The sequence below is a fragment of the Osmerus mordax genome, chromosome 1 (genome assembly GCF_038355195.1).
Source record: "Osmerus mordax isolate fOsmMor3 chromosome 1, fOsmMor3.pri, whole genome shotgun sequence".
Taxonomy (NCBI): domain Eukaryota; kingdom Metazoa; phylum Chordata; class Actinopteri; order Osmeriformes; family Osmeridae; genus Osmerus; species Osmerus mordax.
Genome location: NC_090050.1, coordinates 13,073,646 through 13,088,054, shown reverse-complemented (window position 1 = coordinate 13,088,054; position 14,409 = coordinate 13,073,646). Strand labels below are relative to the sequence as shown.

General features: G+C 44.0%; 1 protein-coding gene across 1 annotated transcript in view; it reads right to left on the bottom strand.

Annotated features, from left to right (window-relative positions):
• igsf21a (immunoglobin superfamily, member 21a) overlaps positions 1-14,409 on the bottom strand; it is a 119,457-nt gene that overhangs the window by 29,767 nt on the left and 75,281 nt on the right.

Genomic DNA, 14,409 nt, shown 5'->3' with positions numbered 1-14,409 from the left:
GGTGGCGGGGAGGGCACACGTCCTCCAGCCTTCGTGGCTGTCAGGAAGAGGAAGGGGATGACACACTGAGACAAAAGCCAGTGTCACACTGAACAAGTTCCCCAGTTAGGAGGCCCATTAATCATGCTAATGTTGTCCCAAAAAATCCTGCATACGCATAATTGTATGTGTGTGGAGGAGACTGCCTGTGTGTGTGTGCGTGTGTGTAGCGTGTGTGTGTGTGCGGGCATGATTGGGAGCATATGGTTGTATTGATACATCACTGAGCAGTGACAGCTGTCAGAGTAGTTCCCGTACCTGATGTCTAGAGTAACGTGTGTGGACAGAACCTCTGCCGTAGTCTGTCTCTGTCAGAGAAGAAGGTTCTATCGACAATAAAGAAATCCTTGGTTTTCTTAAACAAAACCACTTCTCAGAGATAATTTCCCATCCTCCACAGCAAAAACTCCCTTCAAACTTTCCTGAAGTTTCCGTTTATGAAAAGAGGCCAGAAAACTTTGAGCGGAGGGATAGCTTTCGTTCTCTGGAGAACGATTTGCCGAACTTAAGCTCAATTGTGAGTCGTTTTCCCTGCCTCTCTGTTGGCGTATGATAGGAAATGAGATATGTCATGGCTGTGTAGGGCTTTACTGTCACTCACAGGACTCCTGCAGTCCTGGAGTAAACCAGCCTTGGACCCAGAGCTTTGTGCCTGTAATGAGGACAAGGGGGATGTGGGACAGGATTCTGCAAGTGCCGTTAGAAGCCCCAGTTTAACCAGGACAAAAGAGGATTCTCTTCCTTTTGTGATCTTGAACAGTGGAGAGTAGCAGAGGGATCCCCACTACCCAGCTGGGTATCAGTAACGCCTCCACCGGCACCCTCAGGCCGAATCTCAGATTGCGGGGGTGGGGGGGGGGGGGGGGGGTTATGGGGGAGTCAATCTGTCATGAGGTGGCCACCTTTACCCCTTGCTCACTCTCCTCCCCCGTAGCCCTCTATTTCCTCCTTTCCTCGCCCTCTCTCCTCACCTGCCCTCTCTCCTCCTTTCCTTCCCCTCGTCACCCACACCTCACTTCCTTTGCATCGCTTCATTTCTACTCCTTTCTTTCACCCTCCTCATATTTCCCATTATTTACTTCTCCTCCCCACCTCTGTATATCCCCATCCACTCTTGCCTACTATTTTACCAATGTAACTTTGGAACTTAAAAAAATAATAATTGTGAAACGCACAAAACCATAACCCCCCAAAATAATCTATTTTAATCTCCGCCTACAGACATGTGACAACGTGCGAATAATGGACGAAAGGTCAGTGTGAGACAGTCAGACCTTCTGTGTCCAATCCTTATCAAAATGCCTTGTGCAGAAATGTCCCATCTTCTATACACTTCCTACACAGGTCGTCATTAGATGCTTCATTAAGAAAAATAGTTTGATTAGACACGCTATGTCGCCAACCGGCGGTTCAAGTACGTTTGGCACGTGCAGTGGCTGAGGCTCTGGCCAACATGTTGACGCTAACTGGACTTGGCAGTAAGCAAAGCGTTTTAAGTACAACGCTGTTGAGAATCCAATTAGCAGACATGTGCAAGTTCAATTCACGTTCAATTCACTTGAAGTGAATTCAAGTTCAATTCAAAATAAATGCCTAAATGTAAAATAACCACAGTCCACAGTGAGTTTAAAATAGTCATACCATGTCAATGATTGAATAATTAAAAGCTAGCCGTAATGCTAATTTCCAATGTCCTAGTAAACACATTAGCACCCTTGCTAGGTAGCTGCCTGTAACTTGCTGACTGGACAGACTGTGGTCGGGGGATAGTTGGCGAAACACATTTCAGCCCCTTCCTTCCACTGAACCTCTTTTCCTCTCCTTCTCTCCTCTCTTCCTCCTTTCCCTCTTGTCCCCTCCTCTCCTTTCCTCTCTTCCCTCCCATCCCTCTCTTCCCCTCCACCTCTCCAGCTCTAGGCAGCAGGGTAATTCACAGGAGTTTGGCATGCGGGCGTCTTTAGTGTTCCCCGGTGCACGAGGTGTCACAGACAAATTGGTTGATCAGTGTGGTTGCGAGGCCCCATTCAGACGCTTTCTTTACGACATCTAATTTACAGACCAAGAGAGGGGGGAAAAATGGGGCCATAAAGTTATACGAGGCCAAAGAGAGCCGGACGACGTGATATAGCATCCATCATTCAATTCTCAGTGTTGGCTTCAGACCATATGAGCAATCCCCCAAAGAGGTCTTTGAGAGAGTCTACATCAAATGGTCCCAGCCACAAACTCCCCAACTGTCGACAAGTACACACAGCCTTCAGGGACATCGCAGGGTTTCATATGTCAAAGTGACATGCCGGCAGGGTTGATGAGACCCACTCGCGACCAAGACAGATGGCGACTATGCACCACGCGGCCTTTTGGAAACCGGAAAACTTTGTTTACATTGTCGTCAGGTGAAAGTTCGAATTCTGCAGTTAACAAGGGGTCGGAAAAAGTATAATTTTGGCATGCTAGACTGTCAAACTTTCCATGAATATTCCATTTTGTTATTCTTGTGTTCTTGTATTCTTGTTTTTCAGCGAACAGGGCCAATTACGATGTACCAAGAGGAACTCCTTGTTCCCTCAACCACCTCCATGAATATGGTACAGTTCAAAATGTGTGTACACTCTACGTGCGTTGCTGTTTGTGTGTGTGTATGTGTGTGTGTTTGTGTGTGTGGATGCTTATGTGTGCACACAGATGAAAATCTCAATTTCATTATTCTTTGCGTGTGCGTTCATTTGGGCGTGTGCATTTGCATGGGTGGGTGTGTGGGTTGGTGAGCACATCTGTGAATGTGGGTGAACATAGGAGTTCATGAATTCTTAACTGTGCAGCAAAAAGTAAGGACACAGAGATGAAGATAGTCCACACACACAATCCCTTGAGGTGTTCCTGGCTTCTCTAACAGGACGCAGAGCCAACATAGCCCCTGGTGGTGGCCCATCATAACCAAACATTGGAGAGAATCAGCCCTGGCTGCCGGTGAGGTAAATGGCATGAAATATTCATAATTCAGATATTGTTGAATCTACTAATGTGGTTAGACGCACTGAACGCTGTCTGTGTTGCTTCTATGAAGGTGCAGGCTATCCTCACCACAAAGGCCTGTTATTTTGGTTTGTCTTTGTAGGTCACCAGCATACTATCAGTGTGGAATTAAAAAGGAGGAGCTGGTGTGTGTGTGTATGTTTGTGTCTTATGTCTTCGTATGGGGAGGTTTAAATGTTCAAAGCGTTTTGACTTTACACATTAAAGGCAGAGTGTGGTTTGTGTAGTTTGAGATGTGTGCCCTGTGTTCTAGTTGATTGATGGGTGCCGTCAGCAGGGTGAGAAATCAGGAGGATGAGAGAAGCTGCGAGGCAGGGTGCTGGGTCTCTGAGGATCAAGAAGCCCCGCCTCCATCAACCCCTCACCCCCCCTACACACACACACCTTCAATTCCTGTCTAGGATGGAAGTGTTCAAAGTACAGTAAAAGCTCACCCAAACACATTACTTGGCTAAGAACAGGAGGCACTCAATATTAACAATTGTTCACTTGCTTCACGTCAGCCTCACCGCATCGTCCCAGCATGCAGCAAGCTTGGCATTGAGGATTTTTGAATGGGAATTTGTCACAACAGTAATATAATTTGCAATTTCAGTCAGTCAGGGACTTTATAAAGACTGTAACTCTTTCAATACCTGTCATACTAGATCATTTACAGCAATATCTGCCCACACACTAAAAGTTTCGCTCTCACTTCCTGTAGCTGTAGAGACCTCCCTCTCGGCAGTACCACACTTCTGTACTGTATTTGAGTCACACAGAGACCTGGTCACATGGTACACATAAGTGCCTATAATTCCTTGTTCCTTCTTTCTGCACAAAAAAAAGAAAAAAGGTTGTGCTCTATGCATTGAGCCGCCACAATACAATTTGCATGTAAGTAGGGGGGAAGGAAACGTGTTGCCCATCCACTCGTTCAGGCAGAGTTTTTAGCCTGCTATATACAGCACAAATGTAAATGCATTCATTAGCATGGAAATACATTCATGGATTCTGCCGGGTGATATTTTTCACATCATAGCCATTGGTTTTCCATAAAGGTAGCATGGCAGTGTTTCCCTTGCCATCCTCCTGGCTAATACAGTTAGTTACAGATAGCACATGGTCATGCTTCTAGTTAATTATATTTGTTACTCATTCCATGAGACCTTCACTGACTATCTGAAGAAAATGTCTGTATAGATTGAGTGATCAACAGCCTATTATGAGTTTCCAATGATAAAATGGGATCTTTTAATTACCGCAACATTTCAATTAGGAGAACCATTACATTTTCTTTCTGGAGTATTGAACAAATCTCATCATAGGGTAACCTTGGCGTTGAGGATCTTTGAAACAACATTTGCGAGAAATTACGCTCACAACATAAATCAATATCCTTTAATTTACAGTGTTTGTATGTTTAAAAAGACTATAACTCTTTCAATACCTTTGACACCAAGGAATTCACAATATTTTCTCGGGAGTCAGGTGGCTGAGCGGTGAGGGAGTCGGACTAGTAATCCGAAGGTTGCCAGTTCGATTCCCGGTCATGCCAACTGACGTTGTGTCCTTGGGCAAGGCACTTCACCCTACTTGCCTCGGGGGAATGTCCCTGTACTTACTGTAAGTCGCTCTGGATAAGAGCGTCTACTAAATGTAAATGTCAATCTCAACTGTCCAGCACACCCCATGACCCACTGTCTATCCAGGGCTGCTGACTGGCTGCAGCAGTGAATGTTAACCTGAAAGTCCCATTTAAGTAAGCCGTTCTGAAGATGTATCATTATAAACCACTTCCTCAATTCCTCAATAACAAAAAAAAAAACTGTAGTATTCCCATTTTCCACTTGAGATATTCCACTCTCAGCAGATTGCCAAACCGGTTAAATTAAATGTGAAAGTGTAGCCTCTGGACATGTATGCACCACTTTGTTTCAAGGAGGCCGTTTGGTACTCCTCTTGTTCAGAATTGCAGAATCTCTCCAGAGGTTTTCATGGCATTAGACTTTAGTTGTGGTGAGAACTGCATTGTTAGGATATTGAAATAGTGAGGAGGCAGAACAATAGTAATGATTTGTTGCGAGTGTAAGTGCGAGTTGCGATGACGACTAAATGTCACACGCTGTAGATTTCTCACTCGCGCTGCCACTCTCGTCTGATGCAAAATCGCTATTTGGGTGAATCCGTCATGTCAGTGCTGTGTGTGTGTGTTACATTTGCATTTAGCAGACGCTCTTATCCAGAGCGACTTACAGTAAGTACAGGGACATTCCCCCGAGGCAAGTAGGGTGAAGTGCCTTGCCCAAGGACACAACGTCAGTTGGCATGACCGGGAATCGAACTGGCAACCTTCAGATTACTAGTCCGACTACCTCACCGCTCAGCCACCTGACTCCCAACACACGTACAGTTAACAGTGTTAACTGTACGTGTGTTGTGCATGGTTGTCTGTCTGTGCCTGATTGTCTGTGTGTGTGTGTGTGTGTGTGTGGGTGTGTGATTGTGTGCATGAGTCAATAATTGAATTTTAGAGTGCAATAATCACCACGAGACCATCTACTCTCTGCTTCAAGACCACTTTTTAACCTCAGAGAAAACAAACCTGTACTATAGAAAACCAATTAGTTCCAGCGCTCATTAGGAAGCAGCAAAGGTTCTGACCGACCACCCTAATCAAGGTAGGGAGAATACTGGATAGGTCTTGCTCTCTGCATGCAAGGGCTAGGATTGGTAATGTCATGCTGCCTTCATATGAACAGTATGGAAAGCTGCTGCAGGCCTGGCTGAGGGTTAAATGCACTTGTGAAGTCCCTAACCACCATACTCCAACATCCCATAATCAAACATACATTAGGTATGATTTTTTCACATTTTGTCCACTATAAGCATGATGTGTAAGATAATGAGGCCCTCTGCGAATAACACAGAGACATGAGGAAAGTTCATTTCAAATTTTTGGAGCAGCCCACCACATTCCAGCCAATTGTGTTCCACCAATCCTTTTCCAGCCAATCGCCTTTGGCGAGGTGAGCTTTCCACCATGACTCATTTTGTGCAACCACTATCAATCATACTTGATGTTGAGGAAAGTGCGGAAGTTCACACAAGAATTGAGGCCACTGTTTCTCATATTTGAGAAACATTGGCCTTGCATTGTTGGCTGTCTCTGTGTGCATGCAACTGTGTGTAGTCGTAGTCGTGTGCGTGTATGTGTGTTAACTTAGTCCATTAAATAATTATTCTTTAAACAATAAATCCGTCTGATGGAATATTAGGGAAAACAATTATCATCATAATCATCATTTTCATAATCATCACAATTGTCATTATCCTCAACGCACATACAATACACATGGGATGTGGAAGAAAAAAAATCATCAGATAATCTCTAACTATAGAGGTCATTCTAATTCGGCTTGATGACAAATGATCATGACCACAGATAATTACGTTTAGTTGCTAATTTGCTGACCATTAAGCCAATTATCTGGACATACTAGGGGTTGATTAGGGCTGGTCACTAAATCCTAGGAGGATCCAGACGCTAACACCAGCATGTCCATCCCTGTGAGGGAAAAACGGCTTATTCCCAATCATCAGTAAACTTGTGAAAATTGTATTATCTAAAATGTATTATTTATCATTATAGTTGACACAATTATTATTCATTTCTGAATTACACACTTTTCTTCAAAACAGAAAAAGAAAAAAACGTGTGATTTGACAAACGGACTTCGATTACAGGTTTATTTGAAGCTCTTATTGTGTTACTGTGTTTATAATCTGCTGTGTGTGTCCTCGGCTGTACATTTTAAATATGTTCTTTGTTATGTTTAAATGTACACTATATGGAACCTGGTGAAGCCAAAGACTCAGTCTGTCTGTCTATCTATCCATCTATCTATCTACAGACTTTGTCATAATCCGTGGCTATTTTGTCACCTGTAAGTATACCTGCAGTCTGGCTATTACTGTAAGAATATGCGTCTAATTTTCCAACATGTCAGTGGAATCAAAGGGGATATAAATCTGTTAAGTAATTGCCTGTCAAAAAGGGACGGTGATGATTCATGGGGCATGGGGAGAAAGACACAGAGGAAATGGACTTTTTGATTTGTCGGTACAGATCTCCAGTCTAAAGTAACATGCGTAATGGGAGGGATTCAGACGCTGTGCTCCTGATGTATTAGGCAGATTAGCCCACATAAATATCAAATAAAGATGGTGCTAGTGATCGCTAGCTAGATCGCCAACTCCCTGCTACCAAGAGCCAATTGAAAACATTATATTCTAATATCACATTTACTGTACGTGTGGGGGGAAACACACACACACACACGACACACACATCTGCAGGAATGAGTTAACAAAGCTGCTCATGTAATTCTCTTCAGATCAGTAGAGCAGAAAAACAGGGCAGAGACAACCTCTGGTGTCCAGACAGAAATAGCTTGGCTATAATTGTGTCAGGTTCAGAGCCTGTGTCTGTTCCACAGTCAGTCAGTTACACCAGGTTAGAACAAGTGAGGATATGCTCTCGGGCAAAGTCACAGCCGAAAGGTAGTGCCAAGTAAAAGAGTCGTCATTATATGGAACAAGGAATCCTTTATAGTGTAGGGTAACTCTGTTCAGGGACAATCTGACAAACATATTGACTTTGTTACGCTCGAGGTGGCAGAAATCTCTGCGCTTTCCTTCATTTAAGGTATAATTTGATTTAGGGGTGTCTTGGCTGCATGGAAAGCTTCTCTCTTTCCTGTGCTGTGACTCCTGGAATGTTTGGTTTACTGCAATGTCATGTTGGCTCCATATCTCGAGAGACTTTAAACACTGCAAAATAAAAGAAGATCTTTCCTCTGAAGAGGAGGAACTGTTACCGTTCATGTGATAGCTCCATGTGGGGCCTGATCACCATTACTGATGGGAGTACATACTACTGTAAGTTCAGTTGAGACATTAATGAATCATTCAACAGTTCTTTATGTTTAGGAATAGGTTACGCCACCACACAATCAGTCAGTGCGTACTGATGCCATCGATCTGTTATTATTTGAGGCAGAGCATGCTGTACACTGAAACAGTACAAAAAATTAAACAGACAGACCTAACAGTTTTCACAGTGTGCACTGTGAAACAAAAATGGTTCTCTTTTTTGGGTGGGGGGGCAGTAAGCTTATAAAGGCATTGCGTTTGAGCTTCTTTGAAGCCAGTGTAACCACAGAAGAATTGCAAGAATATCTGTGATATCTAAAAGCAACTGTTATTCTCCCATGAGAGGTCATTAGAGGCTGGCAGTAACAGTCCAGACATCCAACTACATAGTTTTCCATTTAGGCAATTAAAAGACTTAACCGACACAAAACCCAGTCTCACGAGTTAACACCATGGATTCCACAGGAGGAAATAGGGGTCTAGCATCCTGTGTGAATTTCTCTTTCTCACTTCTCCCCTATTGGTCCTTTACTTTAATTTGTATTCAAGTTTAGAAAAAGAGGGGAGCAGTGTGAAGAATTCCATTTGATACGTGCCCATGGGCAGCTTTCAGGAGCTCCTAAACCTGTATTTCTTCCATCCCCACAAATTTATCGCCTGTCCCGCTGTCTTTTGTGTCGCCGCCGAGAGATGAGAGCAGAATCCCTAAGAACTGAGACCGATGCCAACGCAGAAGTCCACGAGCAATGACCCCCAAAACATCTCCCACTATTCACCCTCCTATGGGGGCTTCTAAAAGGTCCCCCACACCCTCTGACGTTTCCAACCTCCGACTCTTGATGCAGGAGATTGAGAAGTCTGGGTACCAGCCAAGAACTCACCGAAATTCACTGTTCCCATGGTAAATGTCATCGATGTCTAATAGCTAGCCAGACATGATAAAATACAATGCTTCTCTAATCACTTACATGTTCTTTGAAGTGAACTTCACAACAACAACAACAACACAAATGGACCAAAACCAGAAAATCAGGAAACCTTTCTGAGAAAACATAATATCTGTGGTATATGTCAAAATAAATTATTTTGATTCTATTTTTTTCCTTGGCAGGGGTTTGGGAGCAAGATAGTAATCATGCAAGGTGATATTGAAGAACAAGGTAAAGTGACAAAGATGTTTTCTTCTTCTCTGGTACAATCCCAGTCTCTCAGGGGAGGAGCTGTCTTTCCTCTGCTGCCTGCTCCGTCACCCTTGTTCAACAGAGGGGACCTTGTCTGAGAGAGGAACCAGCCAGCGATGAAGACTAGCAGGCAGGGAGGAGAGACAGAGGGGGGGGGGGGGGGGGGGGGGGGGACTGCTGCAGTTCCAACCGAGGCCCACACTTCACAGCCAACCAGATTGTGTTGGAGACTCCAGGGGAGGAGCTGCTCTCAGTATCAGACAGAGACAGAGACCCGGGAAGAAGGTAGAGAGAAGAAGGGATGAGGAGGGAGGGAGGGACATGGAGGGTACAGGAATCAAGAGAAACAATAAAGTACCGTCGACATCATGAAAGACATCACAAGGTTATCCCAAAGTGATGGGTTTTGAAAAGACTTTGGAAAGTTTTTGAAGATGTAAAGAAACTTCCGTATTTTTCATATGCAGCCGCCACCCTTTATCCCACCTCCCAACGAAAAAAAAAAAACGTTGACTTTGAATGAAAGACACTTGCTGTCAGCAGTCGACTGTCAACATAACATACAGTATAACTTAACAAGCTTAACTCATCCTACCTCGCCGCGCCTCATCGACCAGGACCTTTTTACCAAGCTTTTTGTCGTGGCAAGCTGCAGCACAGTTCCAGGCTTTGCTCTATCGAGGAAATTCGCTCAATTACTCCATGCCACTCCCCAGTCTCCCCCCACCCCACCCCGAGGTGTCTCAGTCATGTCTGGGTTCGGGGTCTGGTGAGGGAGGGGGTGTTCTACATTCTAATCAGGCAGCGGCCAGTTTGAGGGTAAGATGTCCTACAGCCTCTAATATACAGCTCTTCGCTCCCGCTGGGCTCACTCTATTGGTTGTTCCTGAGGCCCGGCCTTGCTGCCTGTCTGCTGGCAGACAATAGCGCCGCGTGAGGGAGGACACACAGCAGGCTGTTCCTCAGGACACCTTGGCTCTCTAAATGAGAAGTCAAGTGAGCCATTTATGTACCTGCGGGATACGTGATTGCTGTGGAAGTGGATTTAGGGGAAAGGGAGTCAAATACACACAAACACAATCATTTGTTAAATCCTATGGATAAGACAATGATTCCTGTTAGGTTGTCTTAGGAACAGTTTCCAGGCAGATTGGTCCCAATGGTATTTATAGGTACAACAACAACAATTTTAAAGAGGAGATTATCACTCTTTTTAACTTCTGGGGAAATGTGAAATGATAGTGATTGGCTGTGATTTTGTTGCTGTGTTAACAACAGGGCAGTCCATCTCAGGTTCAAATTATTCCTGGGACTTTGTTACATGTGTTTGATTTAGTATTAAATCAGATTAACAGTTTGTTGTGGAATTAGCTCTGTTTTCTGAGAAAGTCTCTCAGCACCATTCAGAACATTATGTAATCATCAAATTAAAGAAATTAAAAACAAGTGCTACTTCAAATCAACAAAACCTGGGTGTGTCATAAATAATAATAATAATATAACAACATATATAATTAACCAATGCAACATACAAGACGGATTTAAGCTTAAGACCAAGAAGTCTGCAATCAAATGCTGTACCACTGAGCTGTCTAGCCTTAATAACTAAGTGAGTTTTGAGTCATCAAAACGTCAGGTTTTTAAATCAAAGAGGAGCCAAAATGATTTGATGTGATGTTTAGACTGCTAGTTCTATGCAGGGGACAGGAGATCTTTTAGGAAGTCAATGGTTTGTTTATTTTCTCCCTCAATTATCACCCCGGGGTTTAGCTCAAAGACAGACTCTTAATAATTTATCTGCACTCTGGATATATTTTTATTCTTTATGTTCCATTTCTTTCAACACTGCAATAATGTTCCCTTCAACAAGAACCCTGGTGGGTGGTCACAAAATTGCTTAAAAAATGTCGAACATGTTTGTGCACACACAAAACAACCTCGCTGGAGACCGTGTGCTCTGTGTATGCTAATTAAAAGACCAGACAAAAAGCAAGGCTCTGTCCTCTGGACCTCCACACTGAATATTGCAGCCACGAAGAGGGCCATAATCTGAGCAGCCACTGGCACTGTAATGCTTAGGCTGTAGGGAACGGAAAACAAAGCCTTTCTCCACTGAGGAAATGTGGTGCAGGATTACTGGAGCAGGTCAGCCTGATGATGTGTGTAGCTTTGTGATGAGGATGAAGGTGGCATGGAGAGTAGGTGAGAGAGGGAGAGAGAGAGAGAGAGAGAGAGAGAGAGAGAGAGAGAGAGAGAGAGAGAGAGAGAGAGAGAGAGAGAGAGAGAGAGAGAGAGAGAGAGAGAGAAATGAGTGGGAGGGAGTGACGGAGGGGAGAGAGAGAGGGGGAGGGAGAGAGAGAGGGAGAGACAGAGAGAGACAGAGAGAGAGAGAGAGAGAGAGAGAGAGAGAGTGAGAGAGAGAGAGATCGTAGAGAGAGATGTAAAGTGAGAAAATGAGAAAAGCTGTAAAGAATTACATCAAGGACATGTACGTAGGGCTGTGTGTTAACCTCTGTGACATTAATGTGCAGTGCGGCGCACACTTAACAAAAAAAGAAAAGAAGCCAGATGAATAAGACAGAAACATTGTTCATATGAAGAGCTGATGATTAGTCTTTTGTGTTCCTGGATTGGGGCCTTGGATGGGGTAAGGGGTGGATGGAGGTGTGGGAGGCAGATGAGGGGGTGAGGGTGGATGGGGAAATGGGGGGATGGAGGGGGGATGGGGGGGCTCCACCCCTGGGTGGTGGTGGGGGATGTCTCTACCCTTTCCTAACAAGCACAGGGGCACGATGGGAACCGCCACCCCATCCATCAAACTGCACCCGGCCACCTAGTAACCCCCCCACTGGCGGCCTCCTCTCCCCGTCTCTAAAGTCACACCGCTGAGGCCGAGACCGCTGTGACTGCAGGCGCAGCTGTGTTTGGGCATCGCCCGAACACCATTAATCCCACACATTAATAAACGAGGAGCTAAATATACACAGAGCTTAATTAAAGTTGGGCATCCATTATTGAAGCGGAAGCCAGTTTTATGGGATGGGGGAGTAATTAGTCCCAGTACACCTCAGCGCTCCTCTCCCCGTTACCGGGTATAAATACCAGGCCTGCTGTTGCCACGGCTGCTTGCTGGCTTGCCAAGGGTATCCTCCAAATGACATCCTCACGCCCTGCAAAGGTTAGAACAAAAGGATTTCTGGGATTACGTGATGAGGCGTTTAAACACGCCGTGTGGGTGTCGTCTGCCCGCCTCTCGTCCGGAAGGTGATTCTGAAGCTAATGCCAGTCAGTGTATTTGTTTTTATAGCAGACACTTGAAACACTGGAGGACGACCGGACAAGAGCAGCTTCCTGCTAGCAAGGCGGTGCACGTACTGGGCTGTGCCAGACAAAGGTGTACTCTGGTGTGGCATTACTGCCAAGGCCAAGGTCAGCCCTTCTCATCACCACCAAACAAATGACTACTCCTAATCTTCGCACTGTCATATAGGAATCACTATAGGTAATAACAAATGATGACCCTATTTCTACCATTGGGAAACGTATTGATTTTTTTTGTTGTATCAGGAATTATGACCTTTGTATGCGCTTTGCAAGAGGATTAGTGTGGCCGTGTTGGTCTGAAAGGGTGAAACACTTTTTTTCATGTCATTAGCAGCCTTGTCAGCAGTTGTCATGACACCAACAGGTGCTCTCTAGGTAACACAAACACATTCCGACATCTCCAACATCACACACCATCAATCCCACAATGCAACAGAGATGGAACGGCTTTTTTAATACATTTAGCAAGGAAGTCTACTACCAGCAATCCAATACCTCTGATTCCTCCTTCACCTAATCAGTAATTAAACGCTCAACAAGAAATGTATAATTATTTTTTTATTTGACTTGGCAGGGGTGTAACAGCTGGGGATCTCAAATACCCTGCGGTATTGTCACGGTTGCAGAACAAAGTCCCTTAATTGATCTAATAATTTGCTCAAGTGAGCTGCTCCAGAGCAGTTTCAAGGTCACTGGCTTGGGTGTTGAAAGGAGTCTCACCTCAGGTATGTTTGTGAGCGCTGGACTGAGAGATGCGTCAAATGCATGTAAAGAATTCAATAAGTCCAGCCGCTAGTGAGATGCCGGTACAGTGGACAGAGTGGCACATGGGTAGCAGTAAACATGATACATCGTGTCATGCCTCAGAGCTAAGCTAACGTTAACAAGAGCTAAAAAAAATACAAGAAATGGCTTTGACCTTATAGTAAATATAAGATGAACAAATGAATATGTTATGCATATCTATATATCTCTATATATATAACTGCTACACAAAACCTGCAATGAATGGATAAAAAAATATTTTGTGTTTAAATGTGTGTTTTTTACAATGCTTTCACATCTACTGTCCAGAATTCTAGTCTCCCCGAAGTTCATTGTTGAAACATTACAAATACAATGGATCAACTTGCACTCAACTCATCCTGACCTTGATGATGGTGAGAGATTAGATTTCCCATTCCCCTTGAGTCACGTCAGAAGGAGAAAAATGAACATGGCTTAATTAACGATGAGCTAAACTGTCTCACGCAATTGTTAATTATCTAATGTAAAAGTCTCCAGCAGAACATGAACCTGTTCAGGGACAAACATTGAGACGCTCGTTATTTTTTAAACTAAATTTGACATTTTGTGAGTTTTGATAAGTTTCAGGAAGTCTTAGGAGAAATTGTCAATATCCATTGCGCTATACTAGCATTAGCTTAATGCTCCTCAAGGCAACAAGGGCTCCATGCCTTCAGGCACCGCCAAATAGCTGTGTGCTCACACAGCGGAAGATGAAAAAGAAATACAATTTCCATTTCCAGAGAGTGAAGGACAGTGGCTGAGGTACCAAGAGTTCGAGGTCTGGCCTTCTGAAATGGAGTGATTGAATTTCTTGGCAGCGGATTCATTAAAATTATCATTCTTATTTATGAAGCCCTTTAAAAAATTAAAATACTCTCCATGTACGGCTTCCCATTAATTAACTTTTTTCTCTCGTTTTCCTTCATTTTTCTTGAAGGACTTTTTTTTTTCTTCTTCTCTCGAATCCAAGTGAACTTGGCACACTAATGGGTTATGAATAATTCTGTTTCAGCTTAGACAGCAATTAGCCATAACGCCAGAGGCCATTCTTCTTTCTCTCTAGACTGGTGTTGGTGATTTAGGAGGCAGCAGAGTGAGGAGTCTCCTTTGGCTGCATCATTCACAA